Source organism: Hemitrygon akajei, chromosome 12 (assembly GCF_048418815.1).
Source record: "Hemitrygon akajei chromosome 12, sHemAka1.3, whole genome shotgun sequence".
NCBI lineage: Eukaryota > Metazoa > Chordata > Chondrichthyes > Myliobatiformes > Dasyatidae > Hemitrygon > Hemitrygon akajei.
Genome location: NC_133135.1, coordinates 95,256,700 through 95,272,933, shown reverse-complemented (window position 1 = coordinate 95,272,933; position 16,234 = coordinate 95,256,700). Strand labels below are relative to the sequence as shown.

At 43.4% G+C, this 16,234-nt stretch overlaps 1 long non-coding RNA gene across 1 annotated transcript in view; it reads left to right on the top strand.

Annotated features, from left to right (window-relative positions):
* Nucleotides 1-14,512, top strand: part of LOC140737300 (uncharacterized) — a 42,063-nt gene extending 27,551 nt beyond the window's left edge. The window contains exons 2-3 of the long non-coding RNA XR_012101095.1: nt 8,000-8,171; nt 14,252-14,512. This is a non-coding gene — a long non-coding RNA (uncharacterized lncRNA). The remainder of the gene's footprint in view (nt 1-7,999; nt 8,172-14,251) is intronic.
* The last annotated feature ends 1,722 nt before the right edge of the window (nt 14,513-16,234 follow it).

The following is a 16,234-nucleotide window of genomic DNA, read 5'->3' as shown; positions in this document are numbered from 1 at the left end:
TGTTGGGACGCTTCTTTTTATGCTGTATATAAATGATTTAGTTGATGGAATAGATGGATTTGTTGCCAAGTTTTCAGATGCTACAAAGATTGGTAGAGGGGCAAGTCGTGTTGAGGAAACAGGTAGGATGCAGAAGATCAGGAAAATGGGCAAGAAAGTGGCAAATGAAATACAAAGTTGGAAAATGTATGGTCATGCACTTTGGCGGAAGAAATAAGTGTGTGCACTAATTTCTAAACAGGGAGAATATCCAGGAATCAGAGATGCAGAGGGACTTGGGAGTCCTTGTGCAGAACACCTTGAAGGTTAACTTGCAGGTTGAGTCAGTGGTCAGGAAGGCAAATGCCATGTGAGCATTCATTTCAAGAGGTCTAGAATACAAGAGCAAGGATGTGATGTTGAGGCTTTATAAGGCACTGATGAGGCCTCACCTTGAGTACTGTGAACAGTTTTGGGCCCCTCATCTTAGAAAGATCTGCTGGCATTGGAGGGGGTCCAGGACAAATTCATAAGGATGATGCCAGGAATGAAAGTGTTATTATATGAGGAACGTTTGATGGCTCTGGGTCTGTACTCGCTAGAATTTAGAAGGATGGGGGAGAAATCTCATTGAAACCTTTTGAATGTTGAAAGGCCTAGACCAGGGGTGTCAAACTCATTTTAGGTCACGGGCCGGATTGAGCAAAATGCAGCTTCATGCGGGCCGGATCAGTCGGATGCGTGCGAACACAACTTTCATGCCTGCTCTCATGCCGTTTTTTCAGCCTGCTCTCATGTGTCTCAGTCTCTGCTATAACTAAAAAGTGTTTCACTTTACAAATTCCGTTTCTTATGAAGAAGACTGCCGAATAAACACCAAAAACCCTGAAAACCTGGTACCTGAATAAACTCAGCATTAGCCATATCATACGCCATAGGCGCTTCGATTACTGGGGCCAGCTTTAATAGTAATTAGATATTATCTCGCAGGCCAAAGATAATTCCACCGCGGGCCAGATTTGGCCCACGGGCCTTGAGTTTGACATATATGGCCTAGACAGAGTAGATATTTCCCATGGTGGGAGAGTCTAGGACAGCCTCAGGAAAGAGGGGTGCCCTTTCAAAACAGAGATGCAGAGAAATTTCTTTAGCCAAAGGATGGTCAATTTGTGGAACTTGTTGCCAGATGCAGTTGTGGAGGCCAGGTCACTGGGTGAGTTTAAGGCAGAGATTGACATGGCATCAAAGGTTATGGGGAGAAGGCCGGGAACTGGGGTTGAGGAGGAGATAGAGAAAAGGAGAGCCATGATTGAATGGCAGAGCAGACTCGATGGGCCAGATGGCCTAATTCTGCTCCTATATCTTATGGTCTTACGGTCTTCTTCCGGCAGACTTCAGAGACTGCCACATACCTTCTGGCAAATTTTCACTGAGATTTCATGAGGTTTTTCAAAAATGGCTTTCTCTTTGCCACTCTTCCATAAAGCTGCAACTGATGAAGCATCCGGGCAACAGTTGTTGTATGTGCAGTCTCTCCCATCTCAGCCACTGAGGCTTGTAACTCCTCCAGAGCTGCCATAGGTCTCTTGGTGGCCTCCCTCACTCATCCCCTTCTTGGACAGTTACTCAGTTTTTGTGGACAGCCTGCTTTAGGAAGATTTACAGCTATGCCATATTCTTCCCATTTCTTGATGATTGACTTAACTGTACTCTAAGGGATATTCAGTGACTTGAAATGTTTCTTAAATCCTGACTTGTGTTTTTCAATAATCTTTTTGTGGAGTTGCTTGGAGTGTTCTTTAATCTTCATGGTGTAAGCCCTCTATTTTACGAAACTCCATGTACCTATCTAAAAGTCTCTTAAAAGACCCTATTGTATCCGCCTCTACCACCATTGCCGGCAGCCCACTCCATGCACTCACCACCCTCTGAGTAAAAAACTTACCACTGACATCTCCTCTGTACATACTCACCAGCAACTTAAACCTGTGTCCTCTTGTGGCAACCATTTCAGCCCTGGGAAAAAGCCTTTGACTATCCACACGATCAATGCTTCTCATCATCTTATACACCTCTATCAGGTCACCTCTCATTCTCCGTCGCTCCAAGGGGAAAAGACCACGTTCACTCAACCTATTCTCATAAGGCATGCTCCCCAATCCAAGCAACATCCTTGTAAATCTCCTCTGCACCCTTTCTATAGCTTCCACATCCTTCCTGTAGTGAGGTGACCAGAACTGAGCACAGTACTCCAAGTGGGGTCTGACCAGGGTCCTATATAGCTGCAACATTACCTCTGGGCTCTTAAATTCAATTCCATGATTGATGAAGGCCAATACATCATACATCTTCTTAACCACAGAGTCAACCTGTGCAGCTGCTTTGAGTGTCCTATGGACTCGGACCCCAAGATCCCTCTGATCCTCCATACTGCCAAGAGTCTTACCATTAATACTATATTCTGCCATCATATTTGACCTACCAAAATGAACCACATCACACTTATCTGGGTTGAACTCCTTCTGCCACTTCTCAGCCCAGTTTTGCATCCTATCAATGTCCCGTTGTAACCTCTGACAGCCCTCCACACTATCCACAACACCTCCAACCTTTGTGTCATCAGCAAACTTACTAACCCATCCCTCCACTTCCTCATCCCGGTCATTTATAAAAATCACGAAGAGTAAGGGTCCCAGAACAAATCCCTGAGGCACCCCACTGGTGACCAACCTCCATGCAGAATATTACCCGTCTACAACCACTCTTTGCCTACTGTGGGCAAGCCAGTTCTGGATCCCCAAAGCAATGTCCCCTTGGATCCCTTGCCTCCTTATTTTCTCAATAAGCCTTGTATGGGGTACCTTACAAAATGCCTTGCTGAAATCCATATACACTACATCTACTGCTCTTCCTTCATCAATGTGTTTAGTCACATCCTCAAAAAATTCAATCAGGTTCATAAGGCACGACCATGCTGACTACTCCTAATCATATTATACCTTTCCAAATGTTCATAAATCCTGCCTCTCAGGATCTTCTCCATCAACTTACCAACCACTGAGGTAAGGCTCACTGGTCTATAATTTCCTGAGCTATCTCTACTCCCTTTCTTGTATAAAGGAACAATATCCACAACCTTCCAATCCTCCGGAACCTCTCCCATCCCCATTCTTTTTCCTGCAGGCATGCTCAGCAAGTCTACAGAACAGTAACTGTAAACAGGATTAATGAACAGTGCAAATGAAAATATAATGAAATAACAACAAATAATGATAACATAACATAACAAGATAAAGAGCCCTTAAAGTGAGACCATTGGTTGTGGGAACACCAGAAATAGTTATCCCCATTTTGTTCAAGAGCCTGATGGTTGAGGGGTTGTAACTATTCTTGAACCTGGTGGTGTGAGTTCTGGGGCACCTGTACCTTCTACCTGATGGCAGCACTGAGAAAAGAGGATGGCCTGGGTAGTGAGAATCTTTGATGATGGATACTGCTTTTCCATGGCAGTGTTTCATTTAGGGTGTGTTCAATCTCATAGCTCTCTGTCATCATAAGTTCTTGTAGCTTGCCATTCTTATCCTCCCTTCTTACAGGAATATACCTGTCCTGTACTCTGTGCGGTTGGCCTTTAAATTCTTTCCACATTTCAGATATGGACTTACCCAAAAAAAACCTTTATAATTAATTAACAACCCCAATTATCTTCCTAATACTGTTGTAAGTTGCCCTGCTCCAGTTTAGTACTCTTCCGCAAGGTTATCTACCCATGGAGGTGAAAAAGATAAAAGAGATCTCAAATGGATTCGTTGCAACTCTATTTACTCGGGATATAGACACAGTTTGGAGAACTGAGGCAAAACCGAAGTGAGGTCATGGACCATAGACGGATTAAAGAGGACAAGGTGCTTGCTATAATGAGGCAAATTAGGATGTATAAATCCCCAGGGCCTGACAAGGTGTCCCCTCAGACCTTGTCGGAGATGAGGGCAGAAATTGCAAGGCTCTAGCAGAGGTGTTTAAAGCATCCGTAGGTGCCAGAGGTTTGGAAGATAGCTAATGTTGTTCTTTTGCTTAAGAAAAGTTCTAAGAATAAGCTGGGGAATTATAGGCTAATGAGCCTGACGTCAGTAGTGGGTAAGTTAACATAGAAACATAGAAAACCTACAGCACAATACAGGCTCTTCGGCCCACAAAGTTGTGCCAATCATGTCCTCACCTTAGAAATTACGTAGGGTTATCCATAGCTCTCTATTTTTCTAAGCTCCATGTACCTATCCAGGAATCTCTTAAGAGACCCTATTGTATCCGCCTCTACCACCGTCGCTGGCAGGCCATTCCACGCACTCACCACTCTCTGCGTAAAAAACTTACCCCGACGTCCTCTGTACCTACCTCCAAGCACCTTAAAACTGTGCTCTCTCGTATCAGCCATTTCAGCCCTGGGAAAAAGCCTCTGACTATCCACATGATCAATGCCTCTCATCATCTTATACACCTCTATCAGGTCACCTCTCATCCTATAGAGAGAATGCAGAGGAGACTAACAAGGATGTTGTCTGGATTGAGGAGCACGTCCTATGAGAAAAGGTTGAATGAACTTGGCCTTTTCTCCTTGGAGCGATGGAGTATGAGAGATGACCTGATAGAGGTCTATAAGATGATGAAAGGCATTGACCATGTGGATAGCCGGAGGCTTTTCCCCAGGGCTGAAATGGCTAACACCAGGGGGCAGAGTTCTAAGCTGCTTGGAAGTAGGTACAAGGGGGATGTTAGAGGTAAGTTTTTCACATAGAGCGTGGTGGGTGCATGGAATCCACTGCCAATGATAATGGTAGAAGCGGATATAATAGGGTCTTTTAAGAGACTCTTAGGTAGTACATGGAACTTAGAAAAATAGAGAGCTATGCAGTAGGGAAATTCTAGGCAGTCTCTAGAGTAGGTTACATGGTTGGCACAACATTTTGGCCAAAGGGCCTGTAAAGCGCTGCAGATCTCTATGTTCTATTAAACATCCATTTGTGACACTCTCAATGAAGGTTCTGTTATGACTACTTCATAGTAGCTGTCCAGACCATTATATCTACTACCTTGCTCCTGTCTGCTCTTACTGGTCATGACATCTACCTTCCTCTTAATTCCTCTTTTTTCAGACCTGGTGCTCTGGTTCCCATCTACGTACTATCACCTTGTTTAAACCCTCTTGAGTAGCACTAGTGAAACTCCTGGCCAGGACATTGATTCCCCTCCAGTCCCTCCAGTAAATTACTCTATGCCAGTTCTCCAGAACCTTTAATCCCCTGATCTTTTAAACTTTTTTCTTTAAATATCCCCAGTGATAATGCTTTTCTGAGACTCTGTTGTCGAGAATTCCAGAGATTCACCATCATATCTGAGAAGAAGTTCGTTGCATGCCTGTTTAGATGCCCAACCGCAATCTTGTGAATATATTCCTTCATTAAAGAATCTCCCACTGGTGGAAATATCTCAATATCACCCATCATCCTTCTACATTCCAGTGATATAATTTCTTTAGCTACTCCTGATAGGACAACCTTCTCATCTTAGGAATTAGACTAGTGAATCACTTTTGAACTGCCTCCAGTGTCAATATATCCTTGTTTAAATAAGGAAACCATGATTATACATAATACTGCAGGTCAAGTCAAGTCAAGTCATTTAACTATATACATGTATATAAAGTATATAACCACAGAATGTACATAGAAACAAGACAATGTTTCTCCAAACCAGGGTGCAAAACACAATAGAGCACATAACACGCGATAACCTATGAAGGTAAGGATAAAATCTACAGATGAATCACACATAAATAACAAACTAAAGTTTATTAATTTTAAATATTGTAAGATGCAGAATAGATTAACCAGTGACAGTTTGAATATGATGTGGCAAGGAGTTCAGATGCTTAAGGGCCTGAGGGAAGAAACTGTTTCTCATCCTGACTGTTCCTGTTTTCATGCATCGGAGTTTCCTGCCTGATGGTAGAAAGTCAAAGAGGATATTGGATGGATGGGTGGGATCCTTAATAATACTAAGGGCTCTGCATATGCAGCGATCCTGATAAATGTCTCTGATGGATGGTAGGGAGATCCCTATGATCCTCTCAGCTGTTCTCACAGTCCTTTGTAGGGACTTTGAGTCTGATGCTTGATGGCTGCCATACCAGATGAAGATGCAACTTGTCAGGATGCTCTCAATGGTGCTCCTGTTAAACACAGTTAAGATGGCTGGGGAGGGGTGGGGGGAGATGAGAGAACCTTGCTTGCCTCAGTCTTCCTAGGAAGTGGAGGTTCTGCTGGACCTTCTTCCTCAGGCAGGTGATGTTAATGGACCAGGTGAGGTAATCCATGAAGTGAATTCCCTGGAAATTTGGTGTACTTCATGCTCTCTACAGGGGGAACAGTGCATTCGCAGAGGGGGTGGTTCATCTGCACTCCTTGAAGTTCATAATGATTTCCTTTGTCTTCTCCACATTCAGGTTTAGGTTGTGCTTCTCACACCAATCCACCAGCCACTCCACTTCCTCTCTATACTCTGTCTCATCATCATTCTTGATAAGGCCAACCACTGTTGTGTCATCCATAAACTTGATGACACGGTTTGAGCTGGATCCTGCAATACAGTCATGAGCCAGCCATGTGAACAGCAGCAGGCTGAGCACACAGCCTTGGGGAGCGCCAGTGCTCAGTGTAATAGGACTAGAGATATTGCTGTCCACACAGGGTGACTGTGGCCTTTCTGTTAAGAAGTTCAGGATCCAGTTATAGAGGGAGGTTTTGAAACCCAGCAAGGACAGTTTCCCCTCCAGTTTCTGGGGTATGATGGTGCTGAATGCTAAACCAAAGTCTAGCATACAAGACCCCATTTTCTGGGTGGAACAGGACAGAGTGGAGGGCAGAGGCTATTGCATCATCAGTGGATCAATTTGAATGATGAGCAAACTGGAAAGGGTCCAATGTAACCAATGGAGAAAGGCTTTAAAGTGCTCCATGGCCAGCCACTCAAAGCATTCCATAATGGTTGCTGTTAATGACACTGGCCGATAATCATTTAGGCAGGTTACTATGGCCTTCTTTGGCACTGGAATGATGGTTTCTGCCTTGAAAATGGAAGGGACAATGGACTGTTCTAGAGAGATGTTGAATATATCTGTCAGCTGGGCTGCGCAGTCTTTCAGAACCTGACATAGTATATGTGTGGATTGACTCTGGCCAGGATCTTCCTCACTTCAGCTTCAGCCAGACAGAGTGTTTGCACCCCTAGGGATGTGCATCAAATTGGGTGTTGAAGACATTCAGCCTCTCAAGGAATGACACACAGGGTAGGCATAGATTGAAATCCTCTGAATTCCACGCCACATGCACCTTGTGTCTCTGGTATCACAGACGTCGCTGTAAATTCTCTGAGAATGCTCCCATTTTGCCTTCCTGATGGAGCAGGAAAGCACAGTTCTTGGTGTTCTTGGTCAAACCTCACCAGTTTGACTGTAACAATACTTCCCTGGTTATAAACTCTAGCCTTCTTGTAATAGAGGCCAATGTGGCCATTTGTCCTTCTATTTGCTGAACATGTCCTGCTGACTTTTTTACTTTTATTGCCATTTATTCCTCATATCATAATCTTTTCATTCTGCCAATTATTTGATGTTATCACTGGTGTAGAGTATTGCATGAACATATCATCTGGGGCTTGACTTCAGTCGAAAGCTTCAACTTGCAAGTTTAATGTACAGTACGGTAATGCAATTGAATGGAATGACAGGTGAGGCAGGGGTGACATCTAGTGCTTGCAGTGGGCACTGCAATTCCCATTGTTTGACTTTTATTTAAGATTTTGGGGACTAGGTTATGATACATGGTATGAATAATTTGGTACTTTGGGTATTGATTGGTGCCAATTTTGAAAATCATCATTAGAATCTGTGACCAGTACCTATACTGGATGCATGCAAGCAGACAACTGCTGACAATAATCCAAATGAAATTCTGAAACACAGGAAACTGCAGATGCTGCAATGATCCCAAACAGATTCAGAACCTGGACTCCACTGCCATTAATGCAGATGATAACAACACAAGACAACTTCAAAATGCCTACTATACAACCTCTAACTGGAGGAGCTGGGACAGGCAGTATCTGTGGAGGAAAACAGCTAGTCATTGTCACAGGTAGGTCTAAGGGGGTGGGAAGAACACTGAAGGTGGAGATGGGAAGGAGAGAGAGTGAAGAAAGGACAGAGAAGGGAACTGAAGGAGAGGAAGAACAGAAAGAGTGAAGAGACTTATGTGGGGGTGTGGGTTGTTGAAGTAAAGGAGGAGAACAGAGAGGAGGAGCTGTAAGACAGAGGAATAAAAGGAGGAGCAAGGGGCAGAAGAACAAGGCTTATTCTTATTTTAAGTCCTGAAAAAATTGTCTGCAAAGGAAATACAAAGTAATCCCAGTTTCAGAGAAGAAATAGAAAATGATGAATTGTGCAGCATTTTCATAGAACCAACATATGTAGAAATGGGTTTAAGTGGCCCCTTTCGGCGCTCTATGATGCCAACCATTTGCCAGTCTGATGGCTCTATTTGGTTTCTTGATTGCTGGCTGGTTTCCAGTTCCTGGATCAGTGTCAGTAAGCTGCTTAACTATGGAAGGTAGCACATTTGAGCTGACATTTAAATATCTCTTAAAGAGTGTGGTCTCTTTCTGGTCAGGATTGTGGGAGGCTGAAATGAATCAACATCATGTATTTCAACATGGGAAGGGAACATATCGAGAGATACATCAGAGTAACAGAGGTAGCCAAAGCAGACGACAGTTGTACAATGGGTTATAATATTCCCAATGTCTTCCCCTTTTTCAGAAATGTTGAGGTTGGATATGAGTTGGTGCCAAGCATGAGTGGATCAGAAACTGGGGGCCAGAAATGGGAGAGCTGGGAAGTTTGAATGGGTGAGGATCACAAAATGTACAAACTGTAGGAAGATGGTCAAGGTTAGGAGTGGACTGGGGTCAGAAAGGTGGGGAAGTTGACATCAAATGGAGTGAAAGTTGGAAAGGAAGTCAGATTTAAAGGTGGGATGGGTTGGGAAGAGGGAGGAAGTGGTGGGGTGTGTTGTGCATTTAATATTTCAGTAATATTTGAGTAGTATTGTAAGTATATTGTTTGATTATGTGTTTTTTCTTTGCATAATTTACTACTGGTTAAATGTAAAAGTAGTTGAATGGCCTACATCATCAGGCCACCAGGTCATTTGTGTGTGCCTCGTTAAAAGTAAAATTGAAATGTCCATTATTCTGGGCTCCCGTCTTTTCTTTCAAATAGTTTTATGTTTTGGAGTTACAAAAGTAACAGTGGTGACAAGAAAGTTTTAAATGAACCCAACATAACTACCTACATATTGAAGTGTACTGAGATGATCGAGTTTTAAAAAAGTGCAGCAAGAAATGGTTGAGTAAAAAAACACACTGCAGCATGTGCTTCTTCTGGAAGGGACAGAGATGGACGAGCTAAAAACAAGGCAAAAAATGATGAATTCATGGGCTTATAAGCAGTGAGTACCGGGCGATAATAATCATAAATGATAAAAAGAGCAGAAATGGCTGGCTACATTGGAAAGATAGACACATTCAATTGCACAAAATTGCATACTGAGTAAACTGAGCAGTATTTTGCAGCAAATGAAATTGCCAATGCAAAGCGGATGTCAGTTTTGCAGAGTATATGAGGTGGAAGAGCATACAATTTGCTTAGAAGTTCGACTGCTCCAATCAAACCAGCCAAAATGAGCTTTGCTGATATCATGAAAGTAATGCAGGATCATTTGAAACCAAAACAATTGTTGATTGCAGGATGCTTTAGATTTCATAAGCACAATCAAACTGATGAGGAATCCATTTCAGCATACGTGGCTGAACTAAAGCCATTGTCTGAGTATTGTCAATTCAGTGACAGGCTTAATGATACAACAATACTGGAGGATTTCAACAGGCCAGGCAGCATCTATGGAAAAGAGTAGACAGTTGACGTTTTGAGCTGAGGCCCTTCAGCAGGACTGGAAAAGAAGATGAGAGATCTGAGCAAGAAGGTGGAGGGGGGGGAGGAGAGGAAGAAATACAAGGTGGTAGTGACAGGTGAAACTGGGATGGGGGAGGGGATAACTATAGAGATGGGAAGTAGATTGGTGAAAGAGATAAAGGGATGGAGAATAGGGCATCTGATAGGAGAGTCTAGAAGACCATGGAAGAAAGAGAAGGAGGAGCGTCAGAGGGAGGTGATGGGCAGGTAAGGAGAGTAGGTGAGAGAGGGAAACGAGAATGGGGAATGGTGAAGGAGAGGGGGAGGGCAATTACCTGATGTTAGAGAAATCGATGTTCATGCCATCAATTTAGAGGCTACCCAGATGGAATATAAGGTATTGCTCCTCCAACCTGAGTGTGGCCTCATTGCAGCAGTAGGGGAGGCCATGGGCTGACATGTCAGAATGGGAATGGGAAGTAGAATTGAAACAGGTGGCCATCGGGAGGTCCTGCTTTTTCTGGTGCTCAGTGAAGCAGTCTCCCACTCTATGTTCGGTCTCACTGATATACAGGAGGCCATACTGGGAGCACTGGATACCGTAGATGACTCCAAAAGACTCAGGTGAAGTGTTGCTACACCTGGAAGGACTGTTTGTGGCCTTGAATGGTAGTGAGGGAGGAGGTGTAGGGTCAGGTGAGGCACTTGTTCCACTTGCAAGGATAAGTACCAGGAGGGAAATCAGTGGGGAGGGATGAATAACCAAGGGAGTTGTGTATCGATCCTTGCGGAAAGCATAAAATGTTGGGTGGGGGGGGGGGTGGAGAAAGATGTGCTGGTGGTGGGATCCCATTGGAGATGGCAGAACTTACAGAGATTTATGTGCTGGACAGAGAAGCTGGTGTAGAGAAACCCTATCCTTGGTTGGGTAGCAGAAGGATGCTGGTGAGGGCAGCATTGATGGTGGAGGAAGAAAAGCCCTCATCATGAGAGCAGATGCGGTGGAGAAAGAGGAACTGAGCAAAGCGGATGGCATGTTTTTACAAGTGATAGGGTGGGAAGAGGTATAATCCAGGCAGCTGTGAGAATCAGTGTGTTTACAGATATCGGGGGATAAGCTGTCTCCAGAGATAGAGACAGAGAGATCGAGAAAAGGAAGAGAGGTGTTGGAAATGGACCAGGTAAGTTTGAATGCAGTTGTCATTGTGACATAGGAAAAGTTGGGGAGTGATACCATTGTAGGCTTGGAACATAGACTGTTCCACGTAGCTGACAAATGTCAGGCATATCTGGGATCCATGTGACTGTCTATGAATACACCTTTCACTTGAAGGAAGTGGGAGGAGCCAAAGAAGAAATTATTGAGAGTGTGGACTAGTCCTGCCAGTCGGAGGAAAGTGGTGGCGGAAGGGAGCAGATTATGTGTGTTGTCCAGAAAGAAACAAGGAACTTTAAGGCCATCCTGATGGGTGATGAAGGTAGATAGGGATAGGATATCCATAGTGAAAATGACAGAATCAGGGCCAAGGAACTGGAAGTCATTGAAAAGATCCAGAGCATGTGAAGTGTCAAGGACGTAGATCAGAAGGGACTGAACCGGGGGTGGGGGGAGGGGATATAACAGAGTTGAGGTATGCAGATATAAGTTCAGTGGGTTAGGAACAAGCAGAAACAATGGGTCTACCTGGACAAGCAGGTTTGTGGATCTTGGGTAGGAAGTAGAAACAGGAGGTGTGGGGTAAGGGAACTGTGAGGTTGCTGGCAGTGCATGGGAGATCCCCAGAGTTAATGAGGTCAGAGATGGTGAGGGTGACAATGACGTGGTGATTCTTAGTGGAGTCCTGTTCAAGGGGTAAGTAAAAAGAGGTGTTTGAGAGTTCACACTTGGCCTTAGCTTGGTAGAGATCAGTACACCAGACTTCTCCAGCAACATCCCCCCCCTCCCCCATCTGCAGTTTGATGGTGAGGTTAGGATTAGTGCAGAGAGGGTGGAGAGCAGTGTGCTTGGAAGAAGTGAGGTTAGAATTGGAGAGAGGAGTGGTAAAGTCCAGACAGTTGATGCCTCCCTGGCAATGAAAAGGTCCAAATCAGGCAGAAGACCAGAGCAGGGTGCCCAGGAAGTGGAAGAGGGTTGAAGACGTGAAAATGGGTCATCAGTGTGGGCTGGAGAGTCCTTGCCAAAGGAGACAGATGCAGCAGAAGAAAAGCTGAGATGTGGGTGCAGGGGGGCAAAGCTGAGGTCCTTACAGAAGACAGAATGTTCTGTCTCAGACAGATGAAGGTCAGAGGGAATAATGAAGATCTGATACAGATGACAGCTGGGATCAGAAGGGGAGAAGAGGGCTGGCAGTGTCTGAGGAGAGGAGAGGAGGAGAGGGTTGGGGTTTTCAGGGAAGGTGGGGTGGGAGGAAGATGGAGTTTCCAAGGATCCAAGAGCTGGCGGTGGAACCTGAGAGGTACAGGATTGCAGAGTGGTAGTGGAGGAAACGGAGACAGGGGTTCCAGTGGCAATGTGTGAAGTCCTGGCCTGGAGGTGCTGTCTGTCAAGGAGCCAAAGTTGGAGGTTATGCAGTAGGCACTTTGAAGCTGTCTTGGGTCATTAGAACCACCATTGATGACAACGGAGTCCGGGTTCTGAATCTGGTTGGGATTGTTGGAACTGTGGAGATTGCCAGCAGAGATCACTGTCTGAGGTTTTCCATGGCTACTGTCATTGGAGATGGCAGATTCTATAGTCTGTAGAAGGGCAATCTTCTGATCCTTGCTGGAGGTGAGAAAGGCAAAGAACCAGTGATTGAAATTGTGGTGAAGGATAAGATATTGGACAGGTCTATTTTAGGCGGTGCAGAGAGAATCCTAGAGTTGTGGAAGCGACTAGGCTAGGGATACCAGGTACCTCTTCATGGGGGAAGGTGTGGCATATAGAATGCAGTGAGAGAAGCAGCGGGAGAAGGAGTCAATTAAATGGGGTCTTTAGAGGGTCCAAATTGATAAGTGTGAAAATGAATCTGAAAACCATGTGGCACAAGATGGCAGCAAAAACATGTTCCCAGGAAGGGTATGTGGCTGTGGTAGCAGGGTTAATAATGATTATTTAGTTTGTGGAATCTTACAAGAAAGCATTCAAAAATGTCTCCTAATTGAAACATAATTTACATCTAAAAGAGTAGTTGAAATTGCAGTATCAATGGAAATAGCAGATAGAAATGCAATTAAGCTGCAGTCAGGAAAGAAAATGAGCATGAACAAAATTGCAACATTTAAACAGAAACCTGCCTGGCCAAACAAATTGTGACAGGGGCTCACATACACCATATCAATGCAGGTTTAGAGGTGAAACTTGCAAAAGAAATGCAACAAGGTAGGGTACATATAAAGGGTATGTCAGGCAGACAGAAATAAATGACTGCACAGAGAAGAGAAAAAGATAAAAAGCCAAATTGTACTTTCAAAAGAGTACTCATCTGCATACTGTTGATGAAAAATCTGATAATGATGAGAGTGGGTAGCCTTGAGATTTACAATGAGAAAACTAACAATAGACAAGCCGTAAGGCTTACACCAGAAGTGAATGACAAATTAATTAAAATGAAATCGGACGCTGGCTTAGCAGTTTCAGTCATTCCACAAGATGAGTTTGAATGATATTACAAAGACATTAAGCTGAAGTCTGCAGGTATCCAACTAAGAACTTACACTGGAGAAAAGATAACTCCTGTGCAAATGACATCTGTAACAGTGGAATACAACAATCAACAAGCCACATTGAGCTAGTGTGTGGTAAAAATTAGAGGGTGAGCATTGTGGGGGTGTGATTAGCTGAGACAACTACAAATTGATTGGAGATCCATCCACCATTTGCATGCCGCATACCCTGCAATAGAGTTAACTGAAATTGAATTAAGAAAGGTACTGGATGATGCCACGGCAGTGTTCAAGAATGACATTGGAAAACTCAAACATATTAAGGGTCAAATACTGTTAAATGAAAATGCCATACTGAAGTTTTGCAAAGCCTTCCAGTTCCTTACACCATCTGTGATAAAGTGGCCAGTGAGCTAGATGATGGAAGATGAAGGAATTCTTTCCAAGCTTGAGTGGAGTCCATGGAAAAATTGTGCATGAATTGACAGAGAGCCCTTGAATTTGGTTTGTGTTGTAAATTGTTTCAACCAGTACTTGTATGAGAAAGAGCTTAGTCCCACATATTGATCATCAATTTCTAATGCCCATTTTCAAACACAGAGGGTGTTGCACAAACAGCAGCAGCACAGATGTAGAGATGGGTCTGTTGGACCTCTTGGAGAACACAATTACAAGATCAAGTCGAAGAGGACAACTAATCATGGAAATGCTGATGGATAGTCCTGTTTACCCTTGGAAAAGGTAACACATGAAAAATTTGCATATTGATTGGGACTCTCATACAGTTAAAGGTCTAGATGGGTTGGAGTTTGTAAAATGTTCAGGACAGTTTTCTAAATCAATATATAGAGATGCCGACTAGAAAGGATGCAAGATTAGATCTCCTATTAGGAAACAAGTTCGGACAAGTGACGGAAGTGTGTATAGGGAGACACTTTGTGTCTAGTGATCATAACATCGTTAGTTTCAACTTGGTCATGGATAAAGATAGATCTGGTCCTCAGGTTGAGGTAATAAACTGGAAAAAGGCCAAATTTAAAGAAATGAGAAAGGATCTAAGAAGTGTGGATTGGGACAGGTTGTTCTCTGGCAAGGATGTCATTGGTAAGTGGGAGGCCTTCAAAGGAGAAATTTTGAGAGTGCAGAGTTTGTATATTCCTGTCAGGATTAAAGGTAAAGTGAATAAGAATAAGGAACCTTGGTTTTCGAGGGATATTGGAAATCTGATAAAGAAGAAGAGAAAGATGTATGACAGGTATAGGCAACAAGGAGCAAATAAGGTGCTTGAGAAGTATAAAAAGTGCAGAAAAATAGTTAAGAAAGAAATCAAGAGGGCTAAAAGAAGACATGAGATTGCTTTGGCAGTCGAAGTGAAGGATAATCCTAAGAGCTTCTACAGGTATATTAAGAGCAAAAGGATAGTAAAGGATAAAATTGGTCCTCTTGAAGATCAGAATGGTCAGCTATGTATGGAACCAAAAGAAATGGGAGAGATCTTAAATTGGTTTTTTGCATCTAAGGAAACTGGCAAGGAGTCTATGGAAATATGGCAAACAAGTAGTGAGGTCATGGAACCTATACAGATTAAAGAGGAGGAGGTGTTTGCTATCTTGAGGCAAATCAGAGTAGATAAATCCCCAGGACCTGACAGAGTATTCCCTTGGACCTTGAAGGAGACGAGTGTTGAAATTGCAGGGGCTGAGACAGGTATATTTAAAATGTCGGTATCCACTGGTGAGGTGCTGGAGGATTGGAGGATAACTCATGTTGTTCCATTGTTTAAAAAAGGCTCTAAAAAGTAATCCAGGAAATTATAGGCCAGTAAGTTTGATGTCAGTAGAAGGTAAATTATTGGAAAGAGTACTAAGAGATAGGATCTACAAGTATTTGGATAGACAGGGACTTATTAGGGAGAGTCAACATGGCTTTGTGTGTGGTAGGTCATGTTTAACCAATCTATTAGAGTTTTTCGAGGAGGTTACAAGGAAAGTGGATGAAGGGAAGGCAGTGGATGTTGTATACATGGACTTCAGTAAGGCCTTTGACAAGGTCCTGCATGGGAGGTTAGTTAGGAAGATTCAGTCACTAGGTATACATGGTGAGGTAGTAAATTGGATTAGACATTGGCTCAATGGGAGAAGTCAGAGAGTGGTAGTGGAGGATTGCTTCTCTGAGTGGAGGCCTGTGACTAATGATGTGCCACAGGGAGTGCTGGGTCCATTGGTATTTGTCATCTATATCAATGATCTGGATGATAATGTGGTAAATTGGATCAGCAAATTTGCTGATGATACAAAGATTGGAGGTGTAGTGGACAGTGAATAGGTTTTCAAAGCTTGCAGAGAGATTTGGAACAGCCGGAAAAATGGGTTATAAAATGGTAGATGGAGTTTAATACAGACAAGTGTGAGGTATTGCACTTTGGAAGGACAAACCAAGGTAGAACATACAAGGTAAATGGTAGGACACTGAAGAGTGCAGTAGAACAGAGGGATCTGGGAATACAGATACATAATTCCCCAAAAGAGAGTTTTTGGCACATTGACCTTCATATATCAAAGTATTGAGTATAAGAGTTGGAAT